Source organism: Protopterus annectens, chromosome 3.part0, assembly GCF_019279795.1.
Source record: "Protopterus annectens isolate FY-2018-M chromosome 3.part0, PAN1.0, whole genome shotgun sequence".
Taxonomy (NCBI): domain Eukaryota; kingdom Metazoa; phylum Chordata; order Ceratodontiformes; family Protopteridae; genus Protopterus; species Protopterus annectens.
The window spans coordinates 212279390-212297271 of NC_056731.1; the positions used below are offsets into that span (position 1 = coordinate 212279390).

A 17882-nucleotide genomic window follows, 5' to 3' on the forward strand; every position below is an offset into this window, starting at 1 on the left:
AGTCTTGTTTGACTCAGGATTTTGTGACTGCTATAATGTCTGGTTGTGCTGGGAAATAAAAGCATTTGTTTGTTCTAACTTGTTTCTGATGCCATGGGCACTGAGAGGGGAGCAAACCAGTGTAGGAAGACAGTAGTTCTGCTGTTGAGGAAAGGGAGTTTGCTGGGCCTGGGGTGAATTCAATGTTACTCTTCAGAAGGAGTATAAAGATTATGGAGGATAGTTTGGAGGATGTGTTTGGCATTTTTAGGGAGAGAGAAATATGTTTCTGAGTTTTTGTAATTACATAGAAGAGTGAGCCTAAGAGTGGAGGGCTTGAGATTTGATTTGGTCTGATTACTGGGGAGTTATGGTGGTGGTGGTTTGCTGGTGTGAAAGTTATGTAAGTAGGGGTAATACATGGTGATGTGACAACTAGTTAGGTATGTGTTTTATGAAGATGTTTGATACTGGCTGATGGGAATGAAAGAGGAAAGGAGGTATAACAAGTTAAATTGTGGCAGGATGAACATTTTATTGAGTGAATGTATGCTGTGTTTATATAGGAAGTTGTATATGGACATTAAGACTTCCAGTAAAATTACAGTACTGACTTTGAGGGCTGTGAAGTAAAGAGAGTTCTGTGGTTTTATGATGGTGTCTATTTAAGAGATGTGTCTTGAGGATATGACTGTGAATACAGATCAGAAAAAAATATACTGGATGGTCTGGGTGATGACAGGGGAACTGAGGTAGTTAGACAGCAAAGCGGGATGCAAATTCCACTTTCCTGGGAGTTAATCAGTCAAAGCCTGTTCCTAGCAGTGACCTCAAAAAAGGTAGGTACACATGCGTAAGCTGTTTAGAAATAAGAGCCTGGAGGAAAGAGGCTCTGCTAATAACTGTATGATGGCAAACCACCTCTCAACCTGTTAATGCAAAAAATCTGGACAAAGCTTGACAAAATGGGGGTACAAATAGGGACATATTTTAAATATTGCTCTTATAAACTTAGAAAGTTGCTAGAGTAACACGATTTGTTTTAATATACATTTTCTGAAGGATTTGAAGTCTGAAACTCAAATGTATGGCATTATTTAGTTACTTCAATTCTGAGATCATCCCAGTGATTTGCTAGGAAAAAAGGGGAACAGGCCAAAAATATGGGCCAAAAATCTGGACATTCTGCAAAAATCTGTACAATTGAGAGGACACCAGATTATTTTGCTCCACCACTTTAATAGAATAAGGTATAGTGTGGGGATAACTAATCCTGGATATTTCTCAGCTATCACAACAGCCTAGAAGCAGAAAACTCTAAAAGAAATCTCCCTATGGAGACGCAAGTTTTTGAGAGGATAAGTCACACAAAGAACAGTCATGGAAATTCCTCTCGCCTTGACATAGTTATAAAACAGAAAAGTAGAAGTTCTAAGACACTTAGCACAATTGGCAAGAGATGAGGGAAGTGCACATTAAGTGCTTTTTTTTTGGCTTGCTTGCTTTTCCTTTGTTAAGGTGCCTGTGATAAGAGTGTGGGTACAGTTCACTGCACAGCTGATATATTTTTATAGGCCCAGGTAGCTTAGCAAAGTTGTGAAATACCTGACGGAGGAAAAGCAAACAATATAAGAATTAAGAATTAATGATGGGGGGTATATTTAAAGCAGTAGGAGGAAGAGAAAAATAATTTCTGTTTCATTTTAGAAACTTTTCAGAGAAATGAGTTGTTGTGTGATTACCATATAGCAGATATGAAAACATTCAGTACAACAAAGCTGCTAAAGGTTTAAATGCAAAGAGCTCTGTTATTATTCAACCCAAATAACATCCCACTAAGTAAAAATTAAGCCTGAGAAGCAACACAGAAACAAAACACCTCGTTGGGTACAACCAAACAGGACAATGTTTAACAAAGGGACAGCATGAAACAGTGTGTCCAAATTTTCCCAAGCGACTAAGTCCTACCCTCACAGTTGCACAGGGCATTCTCCTGCGTATATTCCAAGTTTAAAATGAAGCATCTTTCATTCACCCATACCAAGACTTTTGCAATGACCATGTCATTAGAATTTATTTAAACCATTAAAAAAATGAAGAAAACTAAAACAAAGAATTATGCATACATGACTAGACACTGCTTGCAACATACATTTAAAGGATATGATTACTTACTGGATAAACAAGTGAGATCCAACAAATAAAGTTCTTATTTCTCCAATAAGCCTTAAAATGACAGCAGCAGGGATGAGTCTGCATGTCCGCCCTGTGTTCGTGTGGGTTTTCTCTGGTTTCCTCCCACATTACAAAGACATGCAGTAGGTGGACTGGGCACACAAAATTGGCCATATGGTGTGAGCGTGTGTGCGAGTGTGTGCTATGGAATAACTACTGTGACAGGGCTAGCCACCCAAAAGTGTGTTAACCTTGGCAGTAGATGATTGTCACTGATGACGCAACACCCTGAGCTCATGTGCAAAAAAAAATGGGAAAAAGAAGTTATGGATGGATGGATGATATTCTTGATCCTAGGGATAAAAATAAATAATCCAAAACAGTAGCACTAGTACAGACAGTTAAGCTTTTTCGTGAGATGTGGCAATTAACTTGTTCATGTGTACAGACATCTTGAATTTCAGTCTGACTGTAAAATTTAGGAAACTGGCCTATGGTCTCTATGTGGCATCCAATGACAGAAAACGTCATGAATATGACTAGATCAGCTTGTGAAAAGTTTTCTGTGACCAAAGAACACAGCATTGGTGTTGGCAGTATTATGCAGAAAACTGCAATTAGCCTAACAGCTGTTGCTCGACAATACAGCAGAATAAGACTTCCTCAGAGAAGGGGGACTAGGAATTTGTTGCAGTGAATAAAACAGCACATTATTTGCATGTTGAATAATGTGGCTAATGCCACATTTACATACAAGTCACTGTCAAACAGAAAATCGAAGGGTCCAAAAATGGGCCTTTGGGGTACACGTTGCTGATACATGGTAGACAAGAGAGGTAACTGCACCAAATCCAATTTAGGGGCTATCTTTCAGCTAATCTTTAAACCAACTAAGAGATTAAGGTCTAGAGTTTAATCTTGAAAATATGTTCAAGAAATAAAGAGCAGTGAAATCCCAACACATTTCAGGAACCCAAGAAAGAGACAATAAAACCTTTTCTGTAATCAGTCATCCTCAATGTGTGGTTTCTCAGCTTAGTATGTAGAGTACTGCTTCCTTCACTTAATCTAAAAGGTGGCGTATACCACAAAAATCCTTTTATCTTCAAAAACGTCATGTTCAAACATTAGGAAAACTAAAAGCTTTTGAATACTTCTTCAGCATCTTTGTTTTTAGTACTGGTCACTACTATAAGTGTTCTTTTAATTCAAATCACTTAACCAAGTGGCCTACAGAATGGATTCCCCAAAACAGGCTTATAAATACATTAAATTAATTACTTGTTTGTAAGTGTGAGAATAAAATTAGCAATAATTTTTAGTGGGTGTACAGAAGAATCGTGTATTGCATCGAGCACGAGGACTGTGCTTCAATAACATTTAAAGAACTGGCTGGTTCAATGCTACTCTAGTACAAGACCCGACCTTAACAATGCTTAGAAGGGTGCTTAAAAGAAAGTTATGTACTCACCATAATAATGTGGAACTTCAGATCCAACATGGATCTGACAATGGCTAATTCTAAAGTATTTAGCCAACTTAGCTCCACCTCCCTTACCTATAACTCCCAGCTTCTCCTGCAGTTCGCCCCACAAAATAAATCAACAAGAGATAATCATATAATTCTGAAAATCACCCTTCTAACAAATGGGTTATGACAACCAAGGAGAATGTAAGACTCCAGAAAGTAGACACAACAACCTCCGATGTCCAGCCATCGAAGAAGGAAGACTCGCCAAGTCAACAATAAGGTGGGGTCAGGAGGGCAAGGAGGCTGAGCCAGATGGAGACAGACAAGACGGATCTATTGTCATGATAAGCATATAACTTTTAAATCCAATGTTGTCTGTTCTGTCTGACGTCAACCTGTGGGAAACAGTCTCCAACCATAGAAAAAAATTGCTTGGGAGGAACTAAGGAAGGATATCCCACAACACAGTGGAGCCAAAGGAAGCTCTGGATCTAGACTTTCGATCTAAACTGAATATCCAGCTTATAATGCTGGTGAAATAGCCAAGTAGCAGCTGCACAGATGTCATCTATTCACACTCTAGAAATTAAAGCTGTAGAAGTAGTTATAGCCTTTGTAGAATGACCTTTAGGCTTGTGTAGAACATTCTTGCCTCTTAGAGCATATGCAAATAAAATACCACCTGACAACCACTTGGATAAAGTTACTTTAGACCCAGCCTGGATGTAGAAAATGAAACAAACTGACTGGATTTTCTGATAGCTTTGGTATAATCCAAATAAAATCTCAGCTGTCTATGTACATCCAAACAATGCAAGAGGTATTCACTTTCACTGGGGACATTGGGAAAAAACACAGGAAGGTGAACAGAACTGCTAAGATTATTCTCAGAAGCTAACTTGGGTAGAAAGAAAGGATTCGTACATAGAGAAACCCTGTCTTTATGGAACACCAAATAAAAAGGTGAGGAATCAAAAGCTTGCAACTATGAAATCCTTCTTGCACAAGTAGCAGCCACATAGAACAAAGTTTTCCAAGTCAAGAGGTTCAAGTCTGATGTAACTGAAGGTTCAAATGGAGGGTCTGCAAGGACCTGTAGAACAAAGGGCAGATCCCAGGGAGGAACTGGATCCCGTACTGGGGGATTGAATAGAAATGTACTTTTGAGGAATGCCTTGGAGATCTTGAGTGAAACCAGAGGCACATTATCTCTATCAATGTGACAGTTAGAAAGGGCTGCTAACTGCACTTTAATGGTAGAAAAACTAGAACCTGAATGAAACAACTCAGTGAGAAAATCCAAAATGGATTCCAAAGTGGCAGAGAAAGGGTTGTGTCCTTGATCCCCTGCTCACAAACAAACCTTTGAAACTTACTGGAATACACTTTTCTGGTGGACTGCTTCTGAGAAGATGACAATATATGAACAACCACTTGTGAAACCTTGGGATTTCTGGCCATCAAGGGAACTGGAGGAACCATGTGGTCAACTTGAGGGACTAAAGATTGGGGGATCCAGGCCTGCTGGATTAGAAAAAAGATCCAGAATGGGATCCAGTATCCAGGGGGGTACTTCAAAAGAGGCCAAAGGGAGGAAAATCACATCTGACAAGGCCAAAAGGGAGCAATGAGGATCACTAAAGCACTGTGGCGGGCTGCTTTCTATAGCAACTTTACCATCAAAGACACTGGGAAATAAGCGTAAAGAAGCCCCAGGGGTCAAGCAAGCACCAGGGCATTGCTGACTGTCCCAGAGTAGGAAACAATGGTGTAATAGCCTCTGCACTTGGTGTTGAATGGGGAGGCATACAGACTGCAATACAGAGTGCTCAAATGCTGAAAAATCTGAGCTGCCACTTTCAGATTTAGGGACCACTCATGAGACAACAAAATGCTCTTGCTGAGGCTGCCAGTCAGAATGTTGAACTTCCCCGGGACGTGCATTTCCACCGGAAACCCTGAAAATATATCGCCCAATGCCAAACTCTCATGGCCTCCTGGAAAGGAGGATAAGAACATGTTCCCCCCTGTTGTGATATACCAGATGACAGACATATTGTCTGTCTGTATCACAATCACACCTCTGGGAATGGTGTCCTGAAAAGCCTGCAATGGAAGGAGGACTGCTATCATCTGCAGAATACTGATGTGAATGTGAGCCTTTGCGGAAGAGCAGAACCCTTGAACCATTCTCCCTTCAAAATGTCCTCCACCCCAAGAGGGAGGCATCCATGGTGACTGTGCCAATGGAGAAGGGTTTACAAATGGTCTCTCTTCAGTTACCAATGGAGGCTGCAACCACCAGTGAAGCTGCTTGTGACACACTTTTGTCAACCATATAGGGAAATCCATAGGATGAGTAAAGAAGGACCACTGAACAACCAGAGTCCATTGTAGAGCCCTCATGTGATAGCTGGCTAAAGGAACTAACCTTATCAATGCTGTCATATGACCCAGAAGCTTCATAACTGCATGTGTTGGCGGCTTCAGAGATGCAAGCACTGACAGGTCCTCAGCCCAAAGACTGAAAACTCTAGAGTTCTGCAGCATGATGATTTGGCTGTTCATGTCTAAATGACACCTTATGAACTCTAAAGTTTGTACAGACTGAATGCTTGATTTTGGATAATTGACTGTGATGCCTAAGTTGTTCCACAGTTGGAGTAAGCAGTTCCTGGCCAAGATCAATGATGCCCTTGTGGGCGCAGTGAGGAGCCAAACTTGCAGATATAGAAAGACCTGAAATCCCTGCAGCTGGAGCCAGGCTGCAGCCACTGCCATGCACTTGGCAAAAACCTGGGGGACTGTGGTGACACCAAATGGCAGGCCCTGAACTGGTAATGATTGTCCCCAGCAGGAAGTGTAGAAACCTCCTGGAATGCCTGTCTATCTTGATGTGATGGTAAGCATCCTTGAGGTCTATCAAGTGCATCCAATTGTCCTTCCTCAGGAGAGGTAAGATGGACTGCATCTTGACCATCTGGAACTTGGTCTTTTTGATGAACTGACTTAGTTTTCTTAAATCCAAAACTGGTCTAAGGTACTTTGTTTTCTTTGGTACTAATAAGAACCTAGAATAGACCTCGGATCCTTTTTGGTCTGGTGGGACCTCCTGAATGACCAATTTATAAACAGTTTTTGAATCTCTACAGTTGTGTAAGATCTTTGATGGAGTGGAATGTCTAGAAGATATTTTGGGTGAAAATTTGGAACTTCTAAAAAGGGAATGTAATAACCTCTGGATATGACTATCATCACCCAGGTGTTTAAGGTGATGAGCTTGCAAACTTTTGGATGGAGAACCAGATGACCCCTGATTGCCTCCAGAGAAGAACAACTGGGCTACCCTTCATGAGCACTGAAAAGGTCCTCTGGAAAAAGCTCTGATCCTGCAGACTGCCCCTGCGCCTCGGAGGCATCCTTTATGACCCCCCCCATCATCGGAAGGAACCCTCTAGAATAGCATCCTGGGAAGAGTACTGTGATTTTCTGAAGAACAGATACTTAACCTCCCCCCCTTTTGATTCCTTGAAAAGATCTTTTGGGAAGTAGCAAAGCATACTCCAATGGTGGACAGTGTCTTCCCCTTTTGTTCAGTCCTTGTCAGAGTCTCTTTAACTTTTGGCACAAACAAGGAGGACCCGTCAAAAAGGGAATTAATGAAGGATACCTAGAAACAGTCCATGAAATTACAGAAAAGCATCCAAGCATGGTGCTGCATGGCAAAACTGGAGCCCGTCGCTCAAAATGCCCTATGAGCTACTTTTGATATAAGCCTCATGGAAATATTGGCAATGGAAACCAGGGTAGACAATTGATTCTCCAGCGTCTTTTGTGCTTCAAGAGACTGCTGCATCTTGAACATACTTAACACTTCCGACACTAGGTTCTGTTGAAGCCTTGTCAAGTGTGACAGATAATTAAGTCCTCTCAGTGCAAAAAGTGGCTGAGGTATAGGAATGCTTCCTTAATCAATCCACTGCCTCAGATTTCCTGTTCGGGGTGGGGGGTGAATAAAGGAGCTCTCCTCAGAAATCTCATTCTTGGTGGCTTCGCCATCACAACTGCATCACAGGCCAGACCCTTACCCCAATGAGGCATGTCTTGGGGAAGCAAGAACCTTATCTGGCTTTCTAGTGATGGGCTCCACTATGTTGGGTTCCTTCCACATTCTCCAGAATACCAGGTCTATAAGGGCATCCAGACGGGGAACCACCCAAGGCATGGATGGGCCTACTCTACAGGTCTCCAGAAATACTGGCTCCTCCTGATAGGGTGCTTTAGTAGTCTTAATTTCATGAATTAAAGTTAAAAACATCTGATTCACATTAAGAATAATGCACTAAATAAAGTGAAATGAAATGAAATAAAGAAACAGTTCGAAAAGATTAAAAATACAATGAAATATGAATGTAAAATACAATAAATAATAAAATGTGAAAAAGAAGATTGTTTATAAAATATAAAATTGAACATTTAAATTATGCAATTATAAATTTGTCATATATAATCCATTCAAAATGTCAGCCTAATAAATGACTCAACTTTAAAACACAGGCAATGGATACCATTTCATTAATGCCAGGATACTGGGAAGCATTTAGATATAATCGCCATTTTAATTCCATAATGTCAAGGTGTATATCCAAGATTCTTCCCTGTAAATCCATTTGTATATGTTGGACCACCATGAACTTGAACTTATGTCTATTATTTGACTGAGTATGTCTAAATAATGGACTGGTGATTCTATTATTTCTAATATCACCTAAATGTTCACCTATTCTTATTTTTAATTTCCTTCTAGTCTTCCCTATATAAAATACCAGACAGTTCTGACATTTAGCCATGTATACAACATTAGTTGAACCACAATTGTAATGTCCATTAATATGTATTGTTCTCCCGTTCATCTTCAACTCTTTACCTGTCTTGAGAATTGAAGAACAATAAGTGCAAGTATTGCATCTAAAATTACCCATGGGCCTATTGCATATAACATTACCACATCTGAATTCTAAAATATTCTTCAGGGATCTGTCCTTCCTATACATAATCCTGGGAATTTTACCAACCTCTAAACAATATTGTAGCATTATTTGAGAAAATGTGTGAAAAAGATATAAGGCATTTTTATAGTGACAAGGAAGGATGTAATTTGTTGTTGAATTCTACAAAAAACTTGAATGCAAAAGAAGAAATGTTAGTAGGGACGCTTATGAATAGGAAAGACGTACGTTTTATGAAACCCAACAAAGGCAACGGCATTGTCGTTATGAATATAGGTGATTACCTTAATGGGATGAATGTTTTGTTATTGGATGGGACATATGAAGAGAGTTCTTTAAATGAAGTAAAAGTGGCTCACCACAAAGTTGATATGTTACTTAGTGATATGCTTTTTCAAGGACAAATCAATGAGCCCGAATACTTCTATATGTTAAATGAACATCCCATAGTGTCCTTCATGTTCAGCATGCCAAAAATTCATAAATGCCTGAAAAATCCTAAATTCAGGCCAATAGTAGATGGTAAAAGATCTAAAATGTGCTTTATATGTAAATATTTAGATGTGAAACTGCATAAAAAGCTTAGAAAAATTCACATACATTAGCAAAGATTCTTGGCAATTTCTGGAGAAATTAAGAACAATTGGAGTTTCCTCAGATATTATCTTTGTCACTATAGATGTAGTCAACCTTTTCTCGGTCATTCTCCATGAAATTGGTTTAACATGGTTGGAACATCAGTTTAATAAAACATGTATTTACGACCAAGAGGAGGTTAATAAGTTAGTCACATTAATGGATGTGCTTTTAAAGACAAATTTTATTTATTTTGAAGGCCAATACTACAGACAGTTGCAGGAGTCACAATGGGTGCAGCTTGTGGCCCCATTTTTGCAAACCTTGTCATGTCCTTCTGGGAGCAAGAATTTTTAATGAAAAGTCCCTACGCTAATGAAATAGTGCACTACACCAGATATCTGGACGACTTATTTTTAATTTGGAGAGGCTCTGAGGTCAGATTAAAGGAATTTTTAACTATATAAATGAGACTGTAGAATTTTTAAAATTCACATATGACTTTGATAAATCGAGAATCACTTATTTAGACATTGATCTTCGCATTGATTTTGATAATAAGAGGTTTATTACTAACATTTTTAGAAAGTCTACATTTTCAAATTCTTATTTGGATTTTACCAGCTGGTACCCGCACCATCAAAAGAAATCCGTAGTTAAAGGTCAGTTGGTGCACGCAGCCAGAATGGTTAACCAGAATGATGATTTTTTTAAAGAAGTAGATTTTTTAATGCAAATGTTCACTCAAAGGGGTTATCCCAATAACATGTTGGCAGTCATTTCAATGGAAGTTAAAAATAAGCGTGAAATGGAGGTGTATAAGCCTATTGTTGACTATTGTAATGATGGCCAGTCATTTTCAGTAAATATTAGTAATAAAATAAATGCAAGCATGTGTTTTATATTAACCTATAATAGTGAGGCCAGTATCATTTCCGAAATTGCTCATAATAATTGGGAAATTTTAAAATTTGATGACAACATTGCATAGAGAGTTGGTAAAAGTCCCAGGATTATTTATAGGAAGGACAGATCCCTGAAGAATATTTTAGAATTCAGATGTGATAATGTTATATGCAATAGGCCCATTGGTAATTTTAGATGCAATACTTGCACTTACTCTTCTTCAATTCTCGAGACAGGTAAAGAGTTGAAGATGAACGGGAGAACAATACATATTAATGGACATTACAATTGTGGTTCAACTAATGTTGTATACATGGCTAAATGTCAGGACTGTCCGGTATTTTATATAGGGAAGACTAGTAGGAAATTAAAAATAAGAATAGGTGAACATTTAGGTGATATTAGAAATAATAGAATCACCAGTCATTTATTTAGACATATTTAGTCAAATAATAGACATAAGTTAAAGTTCATGGTGGTCCAACATATACAAAAGGATTTACAGGGAAGAATCTTGGATATACACCTTGACATTATGGAAATAGATGACAATTATGTCTAAATGCTTCCCAGTACCCTAGCATTAATGAAATGGTATCCATTGCCTGTGTTTTAAAGTTGAGTCATTTATTAGGCTGACATTTTGAATGGTTTATATATGATAAATTTATAATTGCATAATTTAAATATTCAATTTTATATTTTATAAACAATTGTCTTTTTCGCATTTTATTATTTATTGTATTTTACATTCATATTTCACTGTATTTTTAATCTTTTCGAACTGTTTTATTTCATTTCATTTCACTTTATTTAGTGCATTATTCTTTATGTGAAATCAGACGTTTTTAACTTTAATTCATGAAATTATTTAATTATTTAATTATGTAATTGGGGTGGAGTATAAAAGAGGTTAGATTTTTGCATCAATTTGTTTTGAGGAAGTCCCTTTACTCGGGAAGAAAGCGCTTAGCGTTTGTGAAATAAACTTTTGAATCATTTGCGGTTTAGGTGGTTCTTTCTCTTGCTGGTACAATATATTTGGTTCAGTGTTTGCAGTTCGTGCTTTAGTAGTTTAGCCTCCATGCTGGTGAAGTAGCTTCAAAAAATCGATGAAACAGGCATCATCAAGTGGAGACTTAAAGGATTCCTCTCCTTCCTTGAGGTCAGTATCCTCCGTGAGAGACTCTTCCCAGAAATCTAGGTGTTTCCTCTTACACTTTCTCTTCCCTGAAACCTCCCATTCTGACAAAGCCTGGGAGGAAGGGGGAAGACTGGGGAAGTCCCACTACAGGGATAGAATTGAGGCTGGCTGATGTAGGCTGTCCAGGAGCAGAATGATGACTGGTCACAGGTACTGATGAAAAAGGGGATGGGATGCTGGTTAGAGAAATCTGACCCTTCTCCCAAGAGGAGAACATCCTCTCTACAGCACTGAAGGCTGAGGTAGAGGCTGACCTCTTGTGTCCAAGGGTCCCAGAACCCAAGGGTACCAGAGACAGCTCCAAACCCGAGGGCGCTGCACCTAGACCTAATGTTGAAATCAGCACCAAGCTGTCCAAAGCCAAAGCCAAAGCAGTGAATGGAATCAAGGATCCTGAAGCAGGGACCATCGACCCTGACCAAAAACTCCAGCTTTGACACCACGGCTTCAAGGTCCTGGTAGCAGAGATCAAAGCTATTAAGGAAAAGGATGGAGTCGAATATGGCCAAGCTGTCAGATCTCACCTGGAGGGTGGAAATTCTGCTGGCCCAGAAGACCTACAATCCGAAGGGGCTGAGGAGGAAGCCAGAAGGATGGAGCTAAAGGTCCCAGTGCCAGATCTGGACCCGAAGGGATAAGGCCTAAATGCCTCTCTACCTACAAAAAGGACCTCATCAGCTGCTCCAGGTCAGGGGTTTTGATGCTGCTCACCAACCTCAATGACAGTATGGATGAAGCCAAGAAAAAGGCCTTTGGGAAGACCATTCTGTGTGCCGCATCAAAGCCAGAGAGGCCCTGAACTGAGGAAGAGACAGAGAGGACTCTGGTGACTGCTGAGGTGGGGTGCACTGAGAAAAAGAAAAGGGGAAGCTGCCCGACCTGAAGGTACCCCTTTGATCAAGAAGGGGCTTGGGATGCTTGGAGCCAGAGAAGAAACTTTACTGGTTTTACCCAATTTGGGCACTGAAGGCAACTGGTTCTGAGATGGTGATCGGCTCTGCAATGTCAGGGCTGATGTTGGTGCCAGGGCAGCCAAGGGACCTGAAAATCATGGGATCTTCTGATCTGCCAAGCCCAAAGGAGCAAGTCCAGAAGTAGAAGATGAACAGCACCTCTTGCGATCCTCTTTGGTATGTCTAGAGTTTCGTTGTTGGGGATTCCCACACCCAGTTTTAGGAGCTAGGGAGAAGACACCCCAGAGGCAAAAGCAGAAGAGCCCAGGGATAGAAGTCCTTTCAACACTAACTTAGCCCTATGCTCATGTTGAATCTGAGTGGGATCCAAAGTCCCACAGGTTGAAGCCAGACAGAACAGACAACATCAGATCAATTCTTATGCATTCCTATATGCTGTTAAGATCATGTCTGGCACTGAAAGCTGACAGCACTAAGCACTAAACAGCAAAAGCAAGACATGAAACAGCTTCATTTCAGCTTCCATTTCTGCCTGCTGTCTCCTACATTACAGCCAGTATTTTGAACCAAATTGCTTCCCTTAGACAGGGAATACATAAGGACATCAACCACTTACTCGCTGCTTTACCTGCTTTTAAAGTTAGCACAACACATTTTTTTTTTATTTTACTTATGTGCAATTAGTTTTATATGCAGCATATAAATCTCCATGCACTACAAAGAATTATGATTAGATCTCTGATTGTAAAGTACTACTGTGTTCCTAACATGCATGCCAAGATTCACTTACTTTTTTTTAAAGAAACATATTTGTTAAATTATCACTTATGGCATAGGTAGTCATTAATTTATATAAATGAAAACAAACCATATTGATATATTTTAGTCACAATCATTATACATCACTTATAATGTATTCGTCACTGTCAGTCAAACATTACATAGCTCATTCAAATCCTACCTTCTTCTAAACCTCATTCTTCCTTCAAAATGTTATTCTGCATGTATTATTCCCACAATTCCCATTTTTTCTGTGTAATTTTCTCCTATCCTTTTCTAAAGATCCCATTTCCAGTTTGTCTCTTGTTACTATATTCTCTACTTCTAGTACAGTTGGTTTAGACATTGATTTCGATTTTCTAGAAATTGATGGTTTGGCAGCCACCATAATTAGATTCTGCAAGGCCTTACTATGTCTAGGGAATTTAGATTCTGTATCATAGCTCAAAAATATTTTCCTTAGTTATACCAATTTGCTCACCCAGTATTTCTGATAGAGTAGTATGTATGGAATCTTTAAAGTCTGCCAACTCATTACACTACCAGAAAAATATGTTCCCCAACCAAGATTCACCTCTTGAGGTGAACTTCTTGGCATCCATGTCTCAAACACATAATATACATGTTACAATCAGAGACCTGATTAAAATTCTGTATGTAGCACATAAAGCATGGTGATTATGCTCTAAATATGAGAAAAATACAACTTTATTAAGCACTTTTCTGATGTAGGAAAAGTACTTGAACACCTCTCTGCACTGTTAAGCTCTGCTTTTGCATTAGAGCATAACAGCACCCAGTGCCACAACCGCAACCACCACAGAACACAGGTGAGAGGCTAAAACAGCTTCTAAAACTGTTATAAGCATCACTATCACACACACAAAAATATGTAGCAAAGTGACTTGTCTAACAGGTTTTAAAGCTCTTGATACCTTTTGATTGGTGTCTGTGTGACAGTCAATTGTTTATGGCTTTCAAAGATGATCATAACTCAGTTGTGTGTTCTTGACATGATATCAAGATTCATCTGTCAAGCTCTGCTTCACTCTGTTCTCAAGCTGAATTTCTTGATGTCCAGGTATCAAATATATACCACTTGGTTATGATCAAAAACCCAAATCCGATAAACAGACATCAACAGAAGTGCAGCCTCTTCTTCCTTTTTAAAAAGCAAATTATCTTTTTTAACAGTCCATATATAAATCTGTGGAACAACATACAGATAGAAAAGAGAAGAATGGAATTAACAAAGCCAAACAAGAGGGTAAATATCAGACTGGGTGAAGCGCTTGTTAAGCAAAATGGAACAGATATTTACAGTGAAAATTTGACAACAAAGACAAAGAAACAAAAACAAAGATTTTGTCCCACTTCTCAAGTATGGAGGTGAGAAAATGGTAACTGTTTAAAATTTCAGGGCACTCACTGACAAGTCCCGAGATATGAAGACCAAATGACCAAATATCTGGACTTTACAAAGATTGCAGTTTCTCAGAATATTCTCTTTTCTTTGAGGTATGGTGATCTTGGAATTGGCATGTAAATGTTTGGGGGCTTGCCCCCCCCCCCCGACAAAAAAAAACTGTTTAAAGGAGAAGAGTGACATTTACTCTTTCCCTGAATTTTCAGTCTTATTTTTTGAAATATTGGGACTCAACAATTTGAGTCTGAAGATTTCAACTGGGTACTGAAAAAAATTAGCACTTGCCAGGACAAAAGTTCACAGGTAGTGATTCACTGCTGGCTCACAAACAGAAATTCTTTTGAAAGTAATTTCTAATAGAGAAAGTGATTAGGGAGTTGGACTCAACAAGTTTACGCCTCACAGACTTTACACTTGATGAAAACAGGGTAATATTGCATACTATATGTATCACCGTATGTGCATAGACGTTTTAAAATGAGTTTGTTATGGTGATTAAGTGATAATGTGTGAACATGAGTTTGTTATATGGTTATTAGATGATAATGTGCAAAACAAAGCCATGATTATAATCCTCTTCAGCAGTACATATATATTTAATATGAATATACTATGCTTTGGGTTTGATATTTAGAACGTGGGATAGCAACATTATGTGACTGATGGTAACATATACATATGTGTGTATATATAAATACACACACACAAACACATACGTGCAGATATGTATATGCAATAAGGCATACATCTAGAATTCTATTTGCTCTGAAGTTCAAAATTGCTTGGATAAAGAGTCTTTTTTTAGGTACTAGAAAATACTTCTGTTTAGATTTCAGAGAGAGTCATACTGCATTTAAAATATCATCTACATAAACCAATATTTTGTTTGTAAATTTAATGTGAAAATACCAGAGTCAAGGTAAGAGTATGCATTTGTATAATTAAATGCATCTTCTTAGACCACATAGCTTAGAAATATCTGAAAAACATTCATCATACCAAAACACTAAAGTTGTAGAATTTTAGCCCAAAAATTATTTCACAGTCAGTGCTCAGTGAACATGAGTTCATCTTTCAGACAGAGACTAAGGAATGATGCTATAATAACCCAAATGTGGACTTCCTTAAATGGCCCCAGATACTGAAAAAAACTTAAAATGTTAAAAAAAAAACATTTAACAAATTAACTCTAGGCTTGTGACTCATGCAATTCAAAATGATTATTGACCAAACGTTTAGAATACCTGTATTAAAGACCCACACCAAGATATATGCCCCTGTGAATGAGTATTAAACACCTGGATAATAAGCAATCACTGCATAAAATTACCTTTCAAGCAGAACTGTGCAATGCCAGAAGCACAATACGTTTAGCTGAGGATGAACAGATGCCACACAGAAAATAAATATTCAGATAGTTAAAAAATGTCCAGGCCACAGTCATACATTGAAAGATAATGCATGAAAATAAGATGAGGACACTTACTTTTGTCTGCAGCAGCAGAGCGAAGATGTAGCTCCAGTCCAGGAAGATACCTCGCAATTCCAAAGGATAAATATAAAGGGGGTGTACGGTACAGTGTATGCAGTAGGGGATTTAGGGGAGGTTGTAGGAAATGATTATGAACCCTCTGCATTACTTAGGAATACAAAAAAGCAGCCAAGGATATTTGATTTTAACTTAACAGACTAAAATCACTGGACACTGATGGAACTTAACACTTTTATCCGTTTCATTACGGAATGTCTGACACTAGATAATGCAGCACTCCCCAGTATCATTAGAAGGAGTCTCTGGTGGATGGCAATGGCAAATGCAGTGGTTGCAATGCAAAGCAACAGCAAAACTGACTCAGTTGCATACAGTTACTCCCATCTTCCACCCCCAGCCTGTAACGGTCCATGCCAGTTATCGCTTACCTCTATTGCAGTTTGGAATGCATTAGATCCTGCCTGAAGAAATGCCTTCTGTTCAGAGGGATGAAAACAGCAAACTAGCAGCAACTAACAACTATTATAAAATTAAGTACAAGCTTCAGACATACAGCCTTGCATTTTATCCAGTTTTCAACATTTTAGCCACATATGCACACTACAGTTCATTCTTAATATAATACAAGTTACTGTGACTAAATATTTAGCACTGACAAAAGCATATTTTCATTGCAGCACTGTCCACAGCAAAATTCACCCAGTCCGCATTGTGTTCATGTATATAATACAATATTGTACATTGCTTACATGTCCTTGCAGTTCTTGCTATTAAATTTTAGTGTAAAACACCAGAGTACATACTTCTCAGAATGACTGACTATGCTAATTAACTACCATTGCCTTGTACTGTGGGGCTGTTTTCCTTGGGACTCCTCTGTATATATGTCTTTGGATCAGTGGACCTAAGCTGGTTAACAAAAGAGATAAAAAACAAATGCTTTCCATTGAAATTTCACTCAATAAATTTTACTTCTATACTATGACAGGCATCTCCTGCCTTTCCTCCTCATGTCTGAGTTTCACACCTTACATAATGCTTAATCTACCCCTACCTGCAAGTGAAAATCAAACAATGTACTCTGCCCCCCAGCAAGACATTAGTGCTTTTAAAATGTTGTGTATTTAACTTGGCAAGGTTTGATGTGGCATAATATGTTATAGCCATACTATCCTGCTCTACAGGACACCACTATAGAGTCATCACTGGTATGGGTTACATTTAAAAAAGGAAAAATGACAACAAATGGAAACAATAAAAAATGCTCACAAAAAAGGAAATTATCACAACAGGTGTAAACAATAAAAAACAAAAAAATGCTCACAAACTTATATTTACAACTAATTTCTCAAAGTAAGTGATAAAAGTACACAACACTCTCAGATATTCACCTTAATGCAAAGAAAAGGCATACAAATACAAAAACAAATGTATGATGCATATTTGTAAATCTTTTATGGGTCCTGGATATAATAACTAGTGCTATGTTCACTTAGCCTGTAAGTGTCTAAAGTTTCTCTATGAATATTGAAAAAAATGAAAAAAAGAAACATAACTCACTTTATTAGAAAGCTAAACTCTGCAGTAATTTCATTTTGTCTCACCCAACACAGTTATATAATATAAAGTTTCAAAACAGAATCTGCAACTTCCAGTTTTCAGTTGAGCAGGGAAAGTTTGTATAAAGAACTATGACACATAATGCAACTTCAAGTACCTTAGCAATAGCACATTTGGTGCATTTTAACAAGGCTTCTTTCATTATATTTGAATTCTGCAAATATGTCTTAGACAGACTGGGGCATTCCGAAACTTGTTTCATTTTAAGGTCCTCTTGATATGGCATGAAATGCATGCTTGTATTCTTTCAACTCAAACCATACATGGTTTTCTTAGTCAGACACTGCAAGTTTCCATTATCATGTCTGGAAGGATCACTGTCTTTAGGAA

General features: G+C 38.4%; 1 protein-coding gene across 1 annotated transcript in view; it reads right to left on the reverse strand.

The window, feature by feature from the left end:
• The window catches only part of DNAH11 (dynein axonemal heavy chain 11), a 4606558-nt gene that overhangs the window by 280600 nt on the left and 4308076 nt on the right, over positions 1 to 17882 (reverse strand). The gene's annotated exons all lie outside the window — the stretch shown is intronic.